This window comes from Trematomus bernacchii, unplaced genomic scaffold (assembly GCF_902827165.1).
Source record: "Trematomus bernacchii unplaced genomic scaffold, fTreBer1.1, whole genome shotgun sequence".
Taxonomy (NCBI): Eukaryota; Metazoa; Chordata; class Actinopteri; order Perciformes; family Nototheniidae; genus Trematomus; species Trematomus bernacchii.
In genome coordinates this window covers 10,913,468-10,926,923 of record NW_022987698.1, presented here as the reverse complement: position 1 = coordinate 10,926,923, position 13,456 = coordinate 10,913,468, and positions in this window count along the sequence as shown.

Genomic DNA, 13,456 nt, shown 5'->3' with positions numbered 1-13,456 from the left:
TATTCAGGTGAGCTCACAGGTACTTACGAGATTTCATAGTCGCAATGTCCGTTCCCTGGACACTCACTGCTACATAGTGGTGGAATGTAGTGAAGAACATTTACCCAATTACTTTTCTTAAGTACAATTTTGATGTCTATCATATTAAAACATAATCATCCTCAGTTTGGCATGGCCCTTGTTTTTCATGTGTGGCTCATTGATGTGTTTTTAATGGTTTCTGAACATGAATGGAGGTTTGTGGCACTGAGGAATAAGCTGTATCCAGTTACACAGACTTGTTAGATGGATCAATGCGATGCTGGTTTTGGTCTTTTAATTGGACAAATCAAATTGGGAAGACAAAAATAAAGAATATCACCAGTTTTTCTAACAAGCATCTTTGCGCTTGTGACTTGGGTATGCAGTGTTAGCTTTCAGTTACAGGAGATTTGCAGTTAGAAAAGGGCTTCATGTTATCAGATGTTATTACTGGCTGAAATTACATTCCAGGAAACAATAACAATAATATAATAATATTCCCATGTATCTGAGGATAATCTACCAGCAACTGGTTTAACATACAACCCTAGTATGTATACATATTTTATATTAACCTTAACTCTATCGTTTATTATTTATTTGATTCTAAGAGGCTTTTACAATATTAGATACTATTGTACGTATGGTATGAAGCCTTTCTTTTTCAAATGCAGGTTACAATTATTGTATATTTAAACTGCTAAAATGGTGTGCATATTTTTGGGGCCAAAGAGTTTAATCTTATAATCTTTCAGAAGTATAGGCATTTTAAATATGTATTTCATTAAGTAAGTAAGCTGTTGTGTGTTTCTTTTGTTATTTTCATACTGTAACCCACGTCATACCGAGACCTCAGCAGTCTTCTTATCTCCAAGGTTGCGTTATTTAAAAGATTACACACGTCTGTCCGTAACACGCAGCCAGTGATCATCTCCACTGTGAGGCCACTGTGAGGCCACTGACTGACGCTTTTAATTGAGCCCGAGGGAGGGAGAGGAACCAGACGAGCGCTGTACGCAGAGACCCCCAGGTTAAACACAGACACTTGGGTAACTTGTATGCCTCAGAGAAAAATAAAACAAGTGTGAGGAGGTGGGTAAAGCCTTTATCATGAATCTAGGCCATCCTAACAAGGATGGGGAAAGACTGTGACAGCAGAATACAGAGCCTGGTATACCGCAGCCAGGGCCTCTCACATTCACTGCCAATATTGCTTTCATTTGATATGCACCATTTCACTCTCTGCTTTAAGCCCAGCCGACCTCAAATGCATCATGATGTTGTATGGTAAATACATTTCAGAAGATATGCTGTCAGGGGGCTGTCTCACTCTTGGTATCTGGATCTTGGCTGTTCAAAGAATCACAAAGAAACAGCACCACATGGAAGTATTTTAATCAATATTTTACCCATATTTTTTGGTTCATTCTTTAATATATTCATAATTCAAATTGTATTTCCGCAGTTTATTTTGGCACATTCACCATTTTGATTTATGGATAAATTGTATTTAGATTATTTACAATGTAAGCGTCATATTTCTAAGGATGGCAGTGTCTAATGCTCCACTACATTAATCCAGAATGACACATTTCATCATCTATTGTTTAGATCACATTTTGCAGTGACATTTTGTAAAGGCCCTTGTGGTGCAGAGGATAAATCCTGTTGACTATGATGTATGATTATACATGCTTGATGCGCCGGTGAAGATGGCCGCATCGTCTTGTGCTCCTCTCCAACTTTGCCCATTTTCGTATTTTGTACATATTTCTTTTACTTTTGCCGTTTTACTTTTAACATGGTTCGCAACATGCTAGCCGACCGCACCTACTCTGCCATACAATATAGCAGAGAGGAACTTTTCCAATTGCGAAACTTCGTGGACAATATTAACCCTCCGACAGACAATGGAGATTCACCATGGCTACCTGTTGCTGTTCTACCTGAGAGACGCAAGAAGAAGACAAAGCGGGGATGCCGGGCCGGGTTGCTGGTCAAACTGAGAAAACGTGAGAATCGGCCCCCTCTTCCGAGTATTCTTCTGGCTAATGTTCAATCCATTGAAAATAAGCTAGATGAACTCAGAAGCCGGATTGCTTTTCAACGGGACATTAAGAACTGTAACGTGTTAATTCTCACTGAGACTTGGCTCAACCCCGCTATCCCGGACTCCGCTATTGTCCCTGACGGATTCTCTATTTTTCGTCAGGACCGGACTGCAAACTCGGGGAAAAGTAAGGGAGGCGGTGTGTGTGTAATGACTAACAACAACTGGTGCTCAGATGTGAAGATTATTTCATCGGACAGTTCCGCACAGCTAGAGCACCTCATGATCTCATGTCGGGCCTTCCATCTGCCGAGGGAATTCACATCTGTTGTGATAACAGCAGTGTATATCCCGCCGCAGCCACTCGCCGACAACAACACGGCACTCGATCAGCTGTTTGGGTTTATTGATAAAACCGAGACTTCACGGCCAGATGCGGCGTTCGTTGTGGCCGGAGATTTCAACACCGCCAACATGAAGAAGGTTTTGCCAAAATATTACCAACACATCAACTTCCCGACGCGCGGGGGAAACATACTGGACCATGTTTATTCCCCTTTCCGGAATGGATATAAGGCTCTCCCTCGCCCTCCCTTCGGCAAATCAGACCATATCTCACTACTGTTGTTGCCTGCTTACAAGCAAAAACTTAAAAGGGACAGACCGATAACAAGGACAGTACAACGATGGAGCGAGGAGTCAGATTCAGCACTGCAGGATTGCTTTGCATCTACGGATTGGAGTGTGTTTGAGGACAATAACATCAACACACACACGGACACTGTCATCTGCTACATTGGGAAATGCATCGATGACGTGGTACCGAAGGTTTCTGTACGGACATTCCCAAATCAAAAGCCCTGGGTAAACGGTGAGGTGCGCGGCAAACTGAAAGCGCGCACTCTCGCGCACACAGCGGGAGATTTGGAGGAGTACAGGAAGTCTAGGTATGATCTCCGGAGAGCAATAAAAAATGCAAAGAGACAGTACAAAGAGAAGGTGGAATCTGACTTCAAAGGCTGTAACACTAGGAATATGTGGGCGGGACTAAGGACAATGACTGACTACAAAGGAGCAGCGGGGGGTGCTGCGGGAGTGTCTGCGTGCGCATCTCTCCCAGATGAGCTAAACAGTTTTTTTGCACGCTTTGAGAGCAGCCAGGCTGTGGAGGTACAGAGGGACCAGGAGCTACACTGCCCTTTTGTTTTAAATAGGGCAGATGTGTGTAAATCCTTTAAAAGGGTTAACCCACACAAGGCTCCTGGACCTGATGGCATCCCTGGCCGTGTTCTCAGGGTGTGTGCAGTTCAGCTGGCAGAGGTGTTCACAGACATCTTCAACAGGTCCCTGCTGCAGTCTGTAGTCCCCACATGTCTTAAACACTCCACCATCATTCCTGTCCCCAAAAAGACAATCATCACCTGCCCCAACGACTACCGCCCAGTAGCACTCACCTCCATCATAATGAAGTGCTTTGAGCAGTTAGTCAAATTATTCATCACCTCCTCCCTCCCTGAATCTCTGGACCCCCTGCAGTTTGCCTACAGAGCAAACAGGTCCACAGACGACGCCATAGCCCTCACCCTCCACACTGCCCTCTCACACCTGGACCCGAAGAAGAGGAACACATATGTGAGAATGCTGTTCATTGACTACAGTTCAGCATTCAACACCATTGTGCCCTCCAAGCTGGCCATCAAGCTCAGAGACCTCGGACTCAACAGCGCCCTCTGCGACTGGATCCTGAACTTCCTGACGGGCAGACCCCAGGCAGTGCGGGTGGGAAATATCACATCCTCCACCCTGATTCTCAACACCGGTGCCCCTCAAGGCTGCGTGCTCAGCCCTCTCCTCTACTCCCTGTTCACCCACGACTGCGTGGCCACACACAGCTCCAACACCATCGTGAAGTTTGCTGATGACACGACCGTCATCGGCCAGATCACAGACGATGACGAGACGGCATACAGAGAGGAGGTCGAAAACCTGACATCTTGGTGCCAGGAGAACAACCTCCATCTCAACATCAGCAAAACAAAGGAGCTGATTGTGGACTACAGGAAGCAGCAGGGAGAGGGACACGCCCCCATCGCCATCAATGGGACTACGGTGGAGAGAGTCAAAAGCTTCAGGTTCCTTGGGGTCCACATCACTGAGGACCTGACATGGTCTCTTCACACCACCACCATCACTAAGAAAGCTCGACAGCGGCTCTTCTTCCTCCGCAGGTTGAGGAGGTTCAAAATGGATTCCAGGATACTCTGCAACTTCTACAGGTGCACGATAGAGAGTATCCTCACTGGCAGCATGACGGCCTGGTACGGCAGCTGCACCGACCCCGATCGTAAGGCTTTACAGAGGGTGGTGAAAACTGCACAGCACATCACCAGGACGGAGCTGCCATCCATGGAGGACCTTTACTCCCAGCGGCTCAGGAAGAAATCACTACGGATTATCAAAGACCCCCATCACCCCAGCCACAAACTGTTCTTTCTGTTGCCGTCTGGCAGACGTTACCGCAGCATCCTGGCAAGGACAAGAAGATTCGGAGACAGTTTCTTCCCGCGGGCAGTGAGACTGTTAAAAAATTGAACTGTCGAAACAACTTCAAACATTCAACTGCTACTCAGTAGTATGTATCTAATACCTAATATATATATATCATTCCAATAACTTGTATATAGACTCATACTGCACTATTCCACATCATAACTTTATTTCATTTTTATAACTATTATTATTTTTGTATTGCTCTTGCTCTTATTGTTATTATGTTATGTTATTATGTTGCATTGTTGGAGAAGCCTGTGACATAAGATTTTCAACTGCATAATTACTCTGTAGCTATGTCAGATTGACAATAAAGAACCTTGAACCTTGAACCTTGAACCATCACATGAGGATATCAACTCGTTTTTTTTACATTAACACCATGAGGTGAGCATTTGTAGTTGAGCAACGTGTCTCAGCAACTGTTAAATATATTGCCATAAAATGATTTGATTACTTTGATTCCTTGACTTTTGTTAATGAACCACTATTATAACTTTGTACCAAAAACCTGGAAAACTAATAACATTCCCATCAGCCTCAGCTGTACTTTGTGTTTGTAAGTGATTTGAAATGTTAGCATGCTAACACGCTAACCTCACGGAGCTGCTAGCATGGCAGACACAAAGTCTCAAATTCATTCTAAATACTAATGCATGTTCACAGTAGAAAAGTGAAAACATTTGGCAAAGTAGACAGTATATATGCTTCATAAGTTTCATTTTTCAAAGTGTGCTAACATTTTTCTAACTACTGCAGTGCACACTGGAAAATTATAAGATGTTCTAACCACTAGCTATGAAAAAAAAAAAAACACAAAGACAGGTACTCCAACTTGCTGTTATTATTTGTATTATAATATACTCGCACAGAAAATGTGTAAATGAGAGAACTGACCTGAACTAGAAAATAAACTGCAGAAGCAAACATTGTTACATAAATATAACATTAAAAGCAGAAAGCAGCTGTTTTCCACAATATAAATCTCTGCCTTAGTAACAAATAACTTTTTTACATCTTTTAGGGACCAGTATTACAGATATTACAATACCTGTTCTTTGTTATCACAGTAGCATGTAACTGCAACTAAAATAGTCCCATTTTTAAAATAGAGGTGATTAGAAAACCTATTTAATCTCCAACAGAAGCATTGAGTTGAATACAATTAGTACCCAGGATCACGTTGCAGTATATATATTGCTGTTGACTGGCTAGATAGTGATTGGCTCTTTCGCTTCTTTGTTCAAATCTCTCAGGACTCTTGACATTCTTTCGTCGCCCCTCCTCTGCTGAGTTCAGGAAAATAACAGAATCTGGGGGCAGGATGGAGTTGTCTGTCTTCTTTTGTTGATTTCTCTGATGGCCAGTACTCTGTCTTTTAACTGCTTTACTTCTCTTGCGCTCTTTGTCTTTTCTTCACTGGGACGAGTTTAGCCATTGTCAATCCAAAATGTTTGTTCTCCACACATATAAAAATGAATATTTAAAAAGTATTCCATGGTGTTTTCTGATGGAGTTTGTTGTCCACCGTAACCTTAAATTAACCGGACTTCACTGCGGATTGATATGACCGCACATAGTCCCTTTATCCTCCTTAGCAACGGTCTGTTCTCGATAATTACCAAACTATGCTATGTCCAAATTGACCAATCAGAATTGAGTAATCAACTATGTTTATACTCTTAAATAATGATTTAAATAGCGAACTTAAAATGTACTTTATGATCACTATTGGAGAGCTTAGAATCACAATAACACATTACATATTTTGTGTCATCGCAATTTTTATATTCATGTCTACGAACTGATACATATTTACTCACATCACAACACCTCATTGCAGGAGGATGTGGGTTCAAACAGTAAATTGGAGCTGGATTGGGACGGTGAATGCGGATTATGTGTAACAAAAGAAGACACAAAGTGGACACTGAATACTTCGGAAATATCCACATTTGTCTTTTCCCACAAGGGAAATCAACTTAGTTTGTGTGGACTTTGCTAAGAAGTAGGTCAAGTCTAGATGGAGATGAACTCAATCCCTGAAGCTGTTAAAATCATGATTTATTGCAAGCTATTCAAACCCCTTCTCCACCAGCACCAGCAGTGACACCGAGGATGACACTGTAGGTAAATGTGATGCATACGCTATAACAGCACTCTACTTGTATGAGCAGAGACAGCTGCCTGGTCACGGAGAGGATGGGAGCTCTTACAGTAATATATACACAGCATCACACGATGCAAGAGAGGAAATGGCTTCAGGTATTTATATATGTTACGGCTGCCGCCTCCCCGGTCCTGTTAATTCTGTTTTGAACGTGTTCTGTGTAAATTAGCTGTGCGGTTGCCCTGCTGTCATTGGCTACCCATCTCCTGGTCCGCCCCCGAAGACTGTGATTGGAGCTGACGGGCCCGACGCGCTCCAATCCCAGCGCACCTCGTTGAACTATTGACCTCAAAGATAGCTGTGTTTTCTTACAGCCTCCTTTTGTTAGTTTGTTTTGTTGCTTTTTGTTTAGTATCTATTTTCTTGTATTTAACTAGGCTTCTTTTGTTGGTTCCTCATTTAACCCTGCGCCATTTTTGGCCTTTGTTTGTGCCAGGCTGCATGCCTTTATTATTTTGTTTCCACTGTTATAAATAAATATTTATAATTATACCAATTCCATACTGGTGTATGTTGTTTTCCTCTACCCTCGAGGGGGACGTAACAATATATTTTTGTATTTCTGATTTCCAGGCTGATACCCAGCTCATCCCTCCTGATATGACCGCTCCTGACTCACCAGATGTGGACAACACTGAGCAACACTGGCTTTGATTATATTCACAGGACCTCCTATCTGAAAGAAATAATGATGCATGGGGAATCTTTTTTTCCCATTGAGGCACATTGGCAACACAATATAAAGAATAACTAACAGGACATGTTTATCTAGAACAGACTCAGACCCTATCATTTTACTGGATTGATTGGGCTGTTAAACCTTCTGTTGAGATTAATATAAAATCCACATATTTTCTGGACGAGGGGACTCGTGCAACGATAAATAAAGCTCCACTTAAAATGCCTTTTGCGTACCGATCTTTTGCTTGTGGGTCATCTCACAGAGTGGGATGATTATTCTGCATCCATAACCAAAATGTTGTTTTTTTTCAGATTTGACCTGTGTTTAAGTCTGTGTGTGTAAGAGTGGTAGCAATAAGAATAAATAAAAGATTTGTTAATGGGAGTAATCTCTGCCCTCTTTGTTTTTGGATTGTTTGAGCACAGCATAATCAGGATTTTAGCACAAACCACCACTAACCATTTACATAAGTTTCTCATGAAATGTTGACAAGAATCCAATGAGTATGTTGAATTTATTACTTTTAATGGAATGGTGGTGTGGAAGAGTGTAGCACGGGCCAAGAAAGAACCCACCATTTTGGAGCAGATTCAACTCAGGGGTCAGATAAACAAATGATATGTCACTTCTGTTAACATTACGTAAAAACGCATTTGTGCTACATTCATTAGGTGTCGAATAATTGTAAAAATGAGTTCCCAACAGGAAAAAACGTACTTACCCTCACGTTAACGGGTACAATTGTGGGATGGTTTGAACATTTTGACATTTCATGGTTTAGTTGATCATTGCCTTTTCCTTTGATGTCACACAATTACTGGAAACAGACTGATAAATAGGCCTAAAGCACATATTTGTAGCTTATATATTGTTTAGAAATTACAACTTACAACAAACCAAAGTCGGAAGAACAATTCCTAAACACGTGGGAAATTGCAGCAAGAAAAGCTGAAGTCTTAAATCTTAATCTCTGAAAATTGTGTGTTTAATCTGACTTTGTTCAGAAGCTTTTAAGATTAAAAATCTGACTTCAACTTTTCACATCGAAGCGGACACTTTCATGACTCACTTCCTACCTTATAAATCCACCTGCAGTGTTATGATGTGTGTAAGTGAACAATTTCCCAGAACAATCAACACTCTGATACTCCACCAGAGCCTGAAGCTTCAAGACCTCCTCTTGAGGACACAGCTCCACTTAAATTGAACCTGCTACACAATAGAGTGAACAGAAATGACAGCTTTTCTTCATTCATATATTTTGAATGCATGTGTCAAACCTAAAGTGGACATAGCTGTTGGGAATCAGAATGTATCCCATTGTTTTTTCCCCTTTGCTGCAAGATACATATGACACTATTGCTTTTTGCCTAAAGGCACATTTTAAATTCTCCTCTGGGTCAAAACAAAGTCTGCAAATGCAAAACTAAATGTATGTTCAACAACTTGTGACACATGCTATTAGTCTCAAAGTCCCTGTGATGTAGAAAGGTCTGAAACAGGGTCCCATAAAACCTTATGCAACTGAACAACTCAGAGTTTTTAAATGTTGATGAGAGCAGGGAGGCAAAAGGTCCCACCCCTTCATTTGTCGCCCAAAGGCCTCACACTGTGCTGTTCCGGTCACAGAAACAAAAACAACATAAAAGATCCAAGTAACACTGTTTCTATTTTCTTTTTTTCTTCAAGCAAAGGACATACTGAGCCGAACACAACCTGATTCCTGGGTAAAGGATAATTGCTTATAAAACCAGATACCCTGCACCAATCAAAAGCCAATACGAACAGCTGATTAGGCTATAAACTGAGGTGCTGCACCAAAATGAGAAATCTACTGCGGACGTAACCTCATTGTATCTTTCATCAACATCTTAACCACACACGTTTGGTTTCTGAATTCCTACAGCTGAGCCAAACACAAATCTTCTTAAAGCAACATATTCCCCCCTCCTAATTATGGAGCCCCATATGCATCGTGTCTGAGGAATCTTGACGATTTGTTTGGAGAATCCTATACAATGAGCTCCAAAAGCAAACTTGGGAAAGAGGAAAATTAATAATATATTTTTGATGTGTATTATTTAGCAGTTTATATTTTGGTAACTGCATTACTAAGATATTAATAGTACAATGAATATTTCAAAGATCCAAAGCTTTTATTTCTCTTATTCACAATGGGTCCTCCAGCAATGCAATATACAATTAAACCTTAAAGCACAAGACATAAAATAGTGCATTCAAATGCAATAGACAAAATGGTTCAAGTAAGTTGCAGTGGTTAATATCCTTAAAAAAAAGTGATGCACATCATGTAGAGTCAGTTAAGGCTAATTTATAGAAAGTGGATGGATTCATTATAACGTGTCTTCAGAAATAAAGAGAGATTATCATTCATTTCGAGGCGTGTTTCTGGCAACAAGATTAATTATTTTTGCTCCGTTTTCATTTCAATCAGACTCTTTCGCTGCAGAAGCAAACAAAAACAGTGAGCTGCTCTATAGAACTGAAGGATGATCATCACTGCGAAACAAGCCATTTCACATCACACAGAGCTTTCCAACCCATTGCTGATTAAAAAAAACAGAGCTGAGTGCAGCTTTAAAGGAATACTTCAACATTTTGCAGGACACATTTTGTTCTGCTTTTTTTGCAGACTTTTAAGGAAGAAGATTAATACTGCTGTAGCTGTCGCTTGTTGGCAATTAGCTTAGCTTAGCAAAGGCTTATCTCTCAGACCACCATGTATTTGCATTGTCTCTGTTTGTTGACTCACAACTATCGAGACTACAGACAGACCTTATGTTTGTTCACTGATTAAACAATGGTGGCTGATGGGAAAACATGCTACAATGGCCCAAAACACTTCTCTTAAGAGAAACGCGCTGCCAAAACACAAGCAAATGGAGTGTTCATGTGTGCATAACCCTAACCTTTGACAACACACGCCATAGTCATTTATTAATTATGTCATTAAATTAAATTACTTTTGCCACTCTGTTGTGTTTTACACACATTACACACACATTAGCGCTTTGAGCACCAGGAAAAGCGCTATATAAATGACATGTATTATTATATAAATGAACAGAGGATATACATGCACAAACAGAACCACATGCAGGATAGGAGAGGTGGCAGAGCGAAGAGGCTGCCAGTCAGCCAGGGAGCAGTTGGGGGTGCAGTGCCTTGCTCAAGGGCACCTCATCACGGCAGTGCCAAGGAGGTGAACTGGCACCTCTCCAGCTACCAGTCCACACTCCGTATTTCTTTTGTCCCAACGGGCATTTAACCGGCGAGCCTTCGGTTCCCACGCCAAGTCCCTACAGACTGAGCCACTACCGCCACAAGAATCACTGCATAAACGAAACAAAAACTCCGCTGCAATTAAGAAAAACGCTGCAAGAAGGCTTGTTGATGTTTGGGAATCACTATAAAATTGACCAACTGTCACTGTTGGAAGAGTTAGTCTGCTTCATAATTGTAAGTGTTTCGTCAGTACATTTTAAATGACTATATTAGCTACGTGACCATGTGCGCTAGCCATCCTATAGCAGATCTGCAATAATATTGAATCTTGTAATCGCGTTGTTCAAATAAGCCAATAAAACTGACCTTTTAGGTAACTTTCAAATAACAGTGAGAGTTGGCCATTGTTTGAATGCAATGCTACTTAAAGAAGCAAAAGCAGTGGAAGAAGAAATCATTTCACAGTTATAAAATCCGTCCCATTGTGCATGTTCAGCTTCCAATAAACAGATAAGGGTCAGGGTAACATGGTCTGCAGCATTTCCAAAGATTCTCAGCCAAATGCTTGATGATTGAAAAGGAGTCCAAAGAGGACTCTGAAACGATTCAAAGCATGCACTCAGAAAGCCAAACACATCTCACAGAATTGTTGAGAGCACTCAAGGAAATTAGTCCTGGGAACTGCTCTGCATACAGTATGTGTGAAAGTTTATACAGCATTGGAAATCATTGCAGCTCACTTTTATACAGTGTGACAACCTACACATGTTTTTCCTTGCATTTTCTCTGTCTGTTTTCAGTCTGAAAATCGTGCTGCCAATATATATTACCTCCTTAAGAGCTGTTTAAGTGGTAGTACAGGGAATATGTGTCAAGGAGAGTCAGAAGTGTCTTTTCAGAGGGCAAAGAAAATACATGTTTTCCCTCCTGGAGTTCTTCCTTCCTGTCTCTTTCTGCCTCTGCAACATCTAGAAACATCCGACCTGCTGAATGATACAGTAGTTGAAGGACAGGTGATAAACTGCTTGTCTGTCTGCTACTACATGTATGCTCAGTGCTGTTATAGGAGAACAGATTAAGGCAGCCGAGGAAAACAGCCAGTAGTCTGAAAGCATCGTCACTGTCCAATTAGAGGTTATAAATTACTCACTGCACGTGGAAACCAGATTAGCGAATCAATGCTGTCTGTTTCTGAATGCTTTAACCTAATTGAATGGGGGAAAAAGTGTGTTTTGTATACGTAAAGATAATATACAGTATGTATATGTTGTCTTACCAAAATGTGCACAACTACAAAAAGCACAAGGAAAATAACTCTCAGAATAAAATGTAGCAATTGTGTAAGTTTACAATTATTCTTAACATTCAATGTTTTGTTTTTCAAGGGAATCTAACAAAAAAAATCAATATTTAACCCAAAAGGACAGTTATCGTAAAGGATAAAACCAATTGAAGAGCAGCAGGTAAGCACTTAAATGTTCAAAAAACAGCCTCGGGGCAGCAGACGTGCACCATGTCACAGTGGGGCCATTGGCTTTCGTTCATTTAAAGATCCCCTGCAGACAGGTTTTTTTTAAAACACATATTAAAGTGGACCTATCATGCTATATTTGAACAATATATTGTAGGGCCATACCTATATAAAGTATATAAATATAGTTATTTTTTCAAAATACCAAACAGATCCTGCATTTTAGCCATGCCTCATTTCGCTCTATTTGCTCTTTCCAGACCTGTTTTTGCAGGGGCTGATTCTGTGACGTAGCTTTAATGCAAATGAGCTGCAGCTGACCACGCCCCCCTGCAGGAGAGGGGAGTGTGCTCTGATCAGCTGCTGGGCTGTCAGAAGAGGGGGAGAAAAAGAGATCTCCGTCCTCCGTGTTTTATTCTAATATGATTATATAGAGTCATTATTCATTTGTTTTAAAGCTCAATAAATAACAAAGAAGACCTTTGACCGGCACTTTTCTAATTTTGTCCGGAAGATTTAAACTTTAACGGACATGTTGACCGGCGAAAGAAAATCTAACTGAAACTCTGCCGCACGGTCCCCTCGTTCCTTGGAAGAGGCGGAGAGGTGGGTGTTTGTCATCTGCTGGTGGACTAACCGGAGAGAATTACAGTGCTTGCCTCGACGGGGAGGGATTGCATTGAATTACAGCAGCAGGAGGCGCAAACGCTTGCCTCGGGGAGGGAGAAAAAGAGCCACAGCGGAGAATAAACAGAAGGGCAACCATGGCAACCATGCGCTTTGTACTATGTAAAATCTGAATTTTCTTTAAAATAAAAAACATCTATATTGATTCTGACTTTTCTACATCCAACTCACAGGTTTATCATTACTTTGAGAAAAAAGATTATTAATTTAACCCTTTTAGAAGGGAAGATATGGTCATTTGTTCTGGGAATGTCATTTTCGAGCCTGAGACCTGAAAACCAGGCTCAGGGCTTAACAGGTTAAATTAATAAATTGTGTGCAATATTTAGTTTCAACCAACTAAAAATGTAACACTATTCAAACTAGAGAATGCAATTTCTGAAGAAATTGCTAGTGGGAATGCTTTATGCTGAAAAGCTGACGCTAAACTGCTATGCTGAAATGTAATGTGTAAGAAGAAAGTGAAGAATTTAGATTGAAATTATACATGAACACTGGGGGCTTGAATGTGTGATGAGAGAAGAAAAGAAAGTAAAAAGGCTTGGAAAAGCAGCAGAATATTTGAACTGCAAACTTTTG